Source organism: Lissotriton vulgaris, chromosome 1_1 (genome assembly GCF_964263255.1).
Source record: "Lissotriton vulgaris chromosome 1_1, aLisVul1.2, whole genome shotgun sequence".
NCBI lineage: Eukaryota > Metazoa > Chordata > Amphibia > Caudata > Salamandridae > Lissotriton > Lissotriton vulgaris.
The window spans coordinates 124,474,591-124,481,230 of record NC_141685.1 but is presented as its reverse complement, the minus strand read 5'-3'; the positions used below and the strand labels follow the sequence as shown (position 1 = coordinate 124,481,230).

Below are 6,640 nucleotides of genomic sequence, written 5' to 3'. Positions count from 1 at the left end.
GCAGGGATGCTGTAATCAGTGCTGGTGCAAGGGGAAGGGAAGGATAGAGCCATATCTTTGAAAATATGGTGCTCTCCAGCTCCCTCCCTGCCGCGCAACGCAGTGCAGCCTCAAGCTGCATTGCGTGGAAATTTGGTAAATCTCCCCTGAAATGTCTTTTAAAACCAATTAAACATTGTGAATTCTCATTCCATTATGTTTCAATTTATTAATGTTAAATATCTTTACATCCAACAGAAACAAGCCTCGAATGTATGAAATGACCATCTATAATTAAGCGAATGCTGGAAATCTTCAATATTAGCAGAAATAATGAGCTACAGTATTCAGCAAAACATCAGCGCAGTCAGCGACAGATGAACCTGCACACAAACTGACAGATCCCAGATGAAGCATCAAGGGCAATTCAGTGATTGCAAGAGGCTGAGCTGTGCACCTCCACGCCACGAGATGAAGAAATGATCTTTGGAAAATTAAGGCAACAACAATAACAACCGCGTCCTGTATAAACAAGTGTCCAACACCAGATTTGATCATGGGATCGGTATAGTGTGTTTACCGTAGTGCTCTGTTTTCTAAAATGACGGCAAGCCATCATTCAGTGCTCTAGGTGAATAGTAAACTCTTTCTGGCCAGACCACAGTAACCAGAGAAAAGCCCAAAAGAGCAGAGCCGGACAATTGACGGGTAAAGAGGACTTCTTCTATCTACAATACAATAGACTGCCCCAATTTGCGTGCATAGCCATAATCCAATCTAAAGGCACAATCATCTACAAAGACACCTTATAGTGTGGCAAATATTTGGTGGCTATTGCAATGTATTGTTAAAACAGAAATCAAACGTGCAAAATACTGCACACAGTGATTGGCCATGTTGGCCCATCAGGAAATACAGTCATGGGATGTAGACAAATATATACCCGACCCGCAGACACTAACCAAGAAAGAAGAATCATACGCATGCAGAAAAAGCTTTAGTTTGTCATCACTACTCAAGCTTCATCAGCACCCGTACACAGGACAAAAACCATTCAAGTGCTGTGAATGTAGGAAGAGCTTTAATAGGTTATCAAACCTACGAAGACACCAGCAAATACACACAGGGGAAAAAACATTCAAGTGCAGTGAATGTGCAAAGTGCTTTAGTCACTTATCAAATCTTCAAACTCATCAGCGAATACACACAGGGGAAAAACCATTCAAGTGCAGTGAATGTGTGAAGAGCTTTAATAGGTTATCAAACCTACGAAGACACCAGCAAATATACACAGGGGAAAAACATTCAAGTGCAGTAAATGTGCAAAGTGCTTTAGTCACTTATCAAATCTTCAAACTCATCAGCGAATACACACAGGGGAAAAACCATTCAAGTGCAGTGAATGTGTGAGGAGCTTTAGTAGGTTATCAAACCTCCAAATACATCAGCAAATACACACAGGCGAAAAAACATTCAAGTGCAGTGAACGTGCAAAGTGCTTTAGTCACTTAGCAAATCTTCAAACACATCAGCGAATACACACAGGGGAAAAAACATTCACGTGCAGTGAATGTGTGAAGAGCTTTAATAGGTTATCAAACCTACGAAGACACCAGCAAATACACACAGGAGAAAAACCATTCAAGTGCAGTGAATGTGTGAGGAGCTTTAGTAGGTTATCAAACCTCCAAATACATCAGCAAATACACACAGGCGAAAAAACATTCAAGTGCAGTGAACGTGCAAAGTGCTTTAGTCACTTAGCAAATCTTCAAACACATCAGCGAATACACACAGGGGAAAAACCATTCAAGTGCAGTGAATGTGTGAAGAGCTTTAGTGGGTTATCAAGCCTCCAAACACATCAGCGGATACACACAGGGGAAAAACCATTCAAGTGCAGTGAATGTGTGAAGAGCTTTAGTAGGTTATCAGACCTACAAAGTCATCAGCGAACTCACACAGGAGAAAAACCATTCAAGTGCAGTGAATGTGTGAATAGCTTTGGTCGATTATATCACTTACAAAGACATCAGCGAACACACACTGAGGAAAAACCATACCAGTGCAGTGAATGTGGGAAGAGCTGTAGTCGATTAGAAAACCTACAAAGACATCAGCGAACACACACAGGGGAAAAACCATACCAGTGCAGTGAATGTCCAAAGTGCTTTAGTCACTTATCAAACCTGCAAATACATCAGCGAATACACACAGGGGAAAAACCATTCAAGTGCAATGAATGTGTAAAGAGCTTGAGCCAGTTATCAAGCCTTCGAAGTCATCAGCGAACACACACCTGAGAAAAGCCATTCAAGTGCAGTGAATGTGTGAAGTGCTTTAGTCAGTTATCAGTGCTTCAAAGTCATCAGCGAACACACACAGGAGAAAAGCCATTCAAGTGCAATGAATGTGTAAAGAGCTTTAGTCAGTTACCAAGCCTTCAAAGTCATCAGCGAACACACACCGGAGAAAAGCCATTCAAGTGCAGTGAATGTGTAAAGAGCTTTAGTCGCTTATCAAACCTCAAAATTCATCAGCGAACACACACAGGGGAAAAACCATTCAAGTGCACTGAATGTGCAAAGTGCTTTAGTGAGTTATCAAGTCTTCGAAGACATCAGCGAACACACACAGGAGAAAAGCCATTCAAGTGCAGTGACTGTGTAAAGAGCTTTAGTCGCTTATCAAAACTCAAAATTCATCAGCGAACACACACAGGGGAAAAACCATTCAAGTGCACTGAATGTGCAAAGTGCTTTAGTGAGTTATCAAGTCTTCGAAGACATCAGCGAACACACACAGGGGAAAAGCCATTCAAGTGCAGTGAATGTCCAAAGTGCTTTAGTCACTTATCAAACCTGCAAACACATCAGCGAATACACACAGGGGAAAAACCATTCAAGTGCAGTGAATGTGCAAAGTGCTTTAGTCAGTTAATTCACCTTCAAACGCATACTCAAACACACACAAGGGAAAAAACATTCAAGGGCAGTAAATGTGCAAAGTGATTTAGTCAGTTATCAAACCTCCAAACACATCAGCGAATACACACAGGGGAAAAACCATATGAGATTGCTGTGAATGTTGGAAGAGCTTTAGTCTGTTTTCAAACCTACGAAGACATCAACAAACACACACAGGGAAAAAAAGCCATTCAAGTGCAGTGAAAGTGGGAAGAGCTTTAGTCAATTATCAAAGCTACAAAGTCATCAGCGAACACACATGGGGAAAACATATAAGGGCTCTGAAAGTATGAAGGACTTTTGTCAATTTTCGATCCCACACAGCCCTCAGTCAATACACTCCTTCATTTAACTCACATGGAAATAATCCTAGAGATGCCGAGACTCCAGAGAGATCTTAAGAGCATCGAAAATGATATTAACCCCTGTGAGGACATAGACAAGAGTAGAACAGTGCAGTTATTGTGAGAAGAATGAATTACGGAAAAAGATAAAATTCTAATTATGTGGGACATTGAAATACCAGATGATAGAAGACCGGACTAGCAGTAAAGAAGAATACCAGATAACAGTATTTGCAGAATTATAGAAGTGTTTGTTTCCAGTGATTGTTCACTTCCGTACACATAGCAAATCGACATGATGCACCAGGATACACAGTGGGAGACTAGCACAATGTGGATTAAAAGAAAAGAAACATTCTTGATTTTTATTTGGTGAAGAAGAAATACATAGAAAAACATTCTGTTGTACCTGATCACACTACCACTAAAAGCAACACTGAACAATACTGGGACTAACAACGGTACTTTCAGCTAACTTGTTGGATTTTTGATAAAACCTACAAACCCAACACACCCAGAGTGGATATGTTGTCCCGGCTCTGGAGATGGAAGCTTCATTGGTAAAATGTATGTATTACTATTAACAAATGCCAATGCAGTATATGTAATGAACTAAAGCGAAGCACAGGTGTTCAAGAAATAACCTATTTTTAGATATGCAAAAGTATATACCTTGTTTTTAAGTAACATTTGCTGCATCTTTTACAGACTGTGTTTGGTTAATCGAACAGCTTGTGCCTCGGACCTTATAACGAAGTGTGACCTGTGGCTCCTCTCCAACTTGACTCTCCCTATTCATTTTGTGCCTTGCCAAACTCTTCTTTTTACCAGGATTGAGCCACTGTAAGCAGCAGACTCTGTTTGAAGGATGTGATGAAATAGTGAAATCCCACATCAAAGGCATGTATGGACTAGGACAATCAGTTGCACTCCCAGCAACTCGTCTTTCACACTGATTGTCCCTTGTCCTCAAATGTTCGGAAGGATTTGTCGTATGAATGCCAGAAGTGGCAGTACATTCATGAAGCTGAAGGTAACAGGAATGTGTGGAAGATAGAGAGGGGGAGAGATAAAGAGAGCGAGAGAGACAAAGAAAGGGGGAGAAAAAAAGAGATGGAAGGAGGGGGAACGGCAGTTGATTTGTATTCACCTAAAAATAAGCAGCTGATCGAGGAAGCCTGGGAGGCCTAGTCTGCAGTCCACTGATGTGGATCCTCAGTGCCGGGCCCCTCCAGTTGCTTCCCCGCTGGCGCCCTTTGGCAAAGAGCACAAAGGCGAGAAGAGGAAGTGAGAGGACCCACAGGCCTCTGCAGCAGTCGTGCACCCAGCACAACAAGAAGTCTATGTACAACCGGGCAAGTGGGCAGCCCGCGTGGAAGCAGTCTGTATGCCGCAAACAGGGGAGGAGATGTACTCCAGCCAGGAGCAAAAGCAGACCTCAGGGAGAGCGCTAGCAGTACTCTCTGTGACCAGTCCCAGTTTGTGGGTCCGCGTCCATGCAGGGGGACAAGCGTGGGGCCCGGGTCACATTCAGCACAACACGTGTCCTCAATTACGGCCGTCCGGCTGTGCGTGCATTTGGTCCACCATCAGACCACAGAGCCTGCTCACCGCACCTACAGCGCCAGTCCAGCTGGCGGGCCCCTCCCCTCGTCCAGGGTCAAGGGTTTTTTCAGCACGCTGTAGAGTGGCTCCAGCCACGCAGCCTTGGGAGCACCAACAGCAGCCCCAGGGCGGACACCGCAGCCACTCCCAGTGACGCAGCCAACAAGCAGTGCGGCTGCCACACACCCGGCCGGCCAGCGGTTGGGGCCCAGAGCAAAGCACCCTCGCAGAAGGCAGACGCGGAGGCCGCACAGCAAGGCACCCCATGCCACTCCAACCTCTCCAGAAAGACTCGCAAGCAGGGCAGTCGGCACTCCGCAAATCAGAAGGCCCTCATATGGAAGCTGGGGCCCTCTGTCTCCAGGGCCCCCAGTCCAATGCCGATCCGCATCCCCCGCTGTAGCAATGTGAGTCCGAGCGCATGTCCTCGGTCGCCTTCAGGGCAGGCAGTGATGGCAGCTGGCAACGTCCAAAAATGGAGATCTCACCCGTCCTGGGGATTTGCAGCCCCGTCGTTACAGGTAGGAGACCCAAGTGGATTCCGCAAGCTGGCAGACAGCTTCTGCAGCAGGGAGACTCTCAGGGTCAATGGGGATATCAGGATGACTCAAGTCCCGGCTGGGAGCTCTGCTACAGTACGACTGCATGTTCAGCGACAAGCCACGACCCCATGGGGTCCTTCACCTTATCCCCTCAGGTAATGGGTAGGATAATCCCTTGGGGGGAGTCTTGGCTCTAGACCTACACACACTTTAGGTACACTTAGAGTAGTGTTCACATAGTAGGAGTATGCTAGTTTACTGCCTTTTTTATATGCGTGCATATATACAATTGTTTAGCACCATGGTAGAACTATATCTACTATTTTCTCCTTTGGTTCTTGTAATCACCTTTATCTACTTCTGTCATAATCATTGCAGCACACATATTTTATGAAAGAATAACGTTGGTTCAATAAATATTATTGAAAATGTCAAACTGTGTATTCTCTGTATGTTTCTCTGAGAACAAGTAAGCAACAGTGACTGAGTGAAAGGTATTGCACTCTTTCCATGATCCCTGAGGAGTCAGGGTTGTCATGTTGAGTGGTTACCAGAAACCATTCGCTGCCTGGTAAGGTTAGGGAGGTTTACGGTGGCACTGTGAGCTAGCTGGTCTATAGTCAAACATGTCCTGTGGCGGTGTCCGGAATCAGTCTTGACAACTTACTCTTAGTTCATGTTGTCCAAACAATGCGCGGGTCCTACAGATTGGTAGGAACTATACAAAATGGCACCACCTACATCAGTTAGGCTCTTATTTAATGGTCAAATCTGAGTAGTTCTGTCGCGCTTTCTCAGAGATCCCTACTCACATTTTAACCGGATTCGCCCATAGTGGAAAGGGAAACATATCCGTCTCAGCTGAGTAGGTATACCCTATATATTGACTGTAGGTTAAATCAAGCTTAGAGGATTTAAAGTTCCCGCATTGTAAAACAACAATCTCTATAAAATATCAGTTAAATACTAATGCTGCGACAATGACTGAACAGGATGAAAATATTTAAGAACAGATAGTTGAACTATATATTTCAGAAAATTGCAGAGAGGCAGTTACTATGAAATTGTTACAACATGGCCTCCCGGCGACAAATGGAGATGTTACCTTACTGGTTGAGGCACACAAAGCTTACAGAACAGAGGTATTCTGTTCTTGGGTTAAATTCCCACCTGCAGATGCACGCACATGGTTGTTTCATGAATA

At 44.3% G+C, this 6,640-nt stretch overlaps 1 pseudogene across 1 annotated transcript; it reads left to right on the top strand.

The window, feature by feature from the left end:
- The first annotated feature begins 243 nt into the window (after positions 1-243).
- Positions 244-5,863, top strand: LOC147737739 (uncharacterized; annotated as a pseudogene). The gene is made up of 2 exons (XR_015300853.1): positions 244-1,235; positions 1,403-5,863. The product of XR_015300853.1 is annotated as an uncharacterized LOC147737739 (transcript).
- Positions 5,864-6,640: the final 777 nt, after the last annotated feature.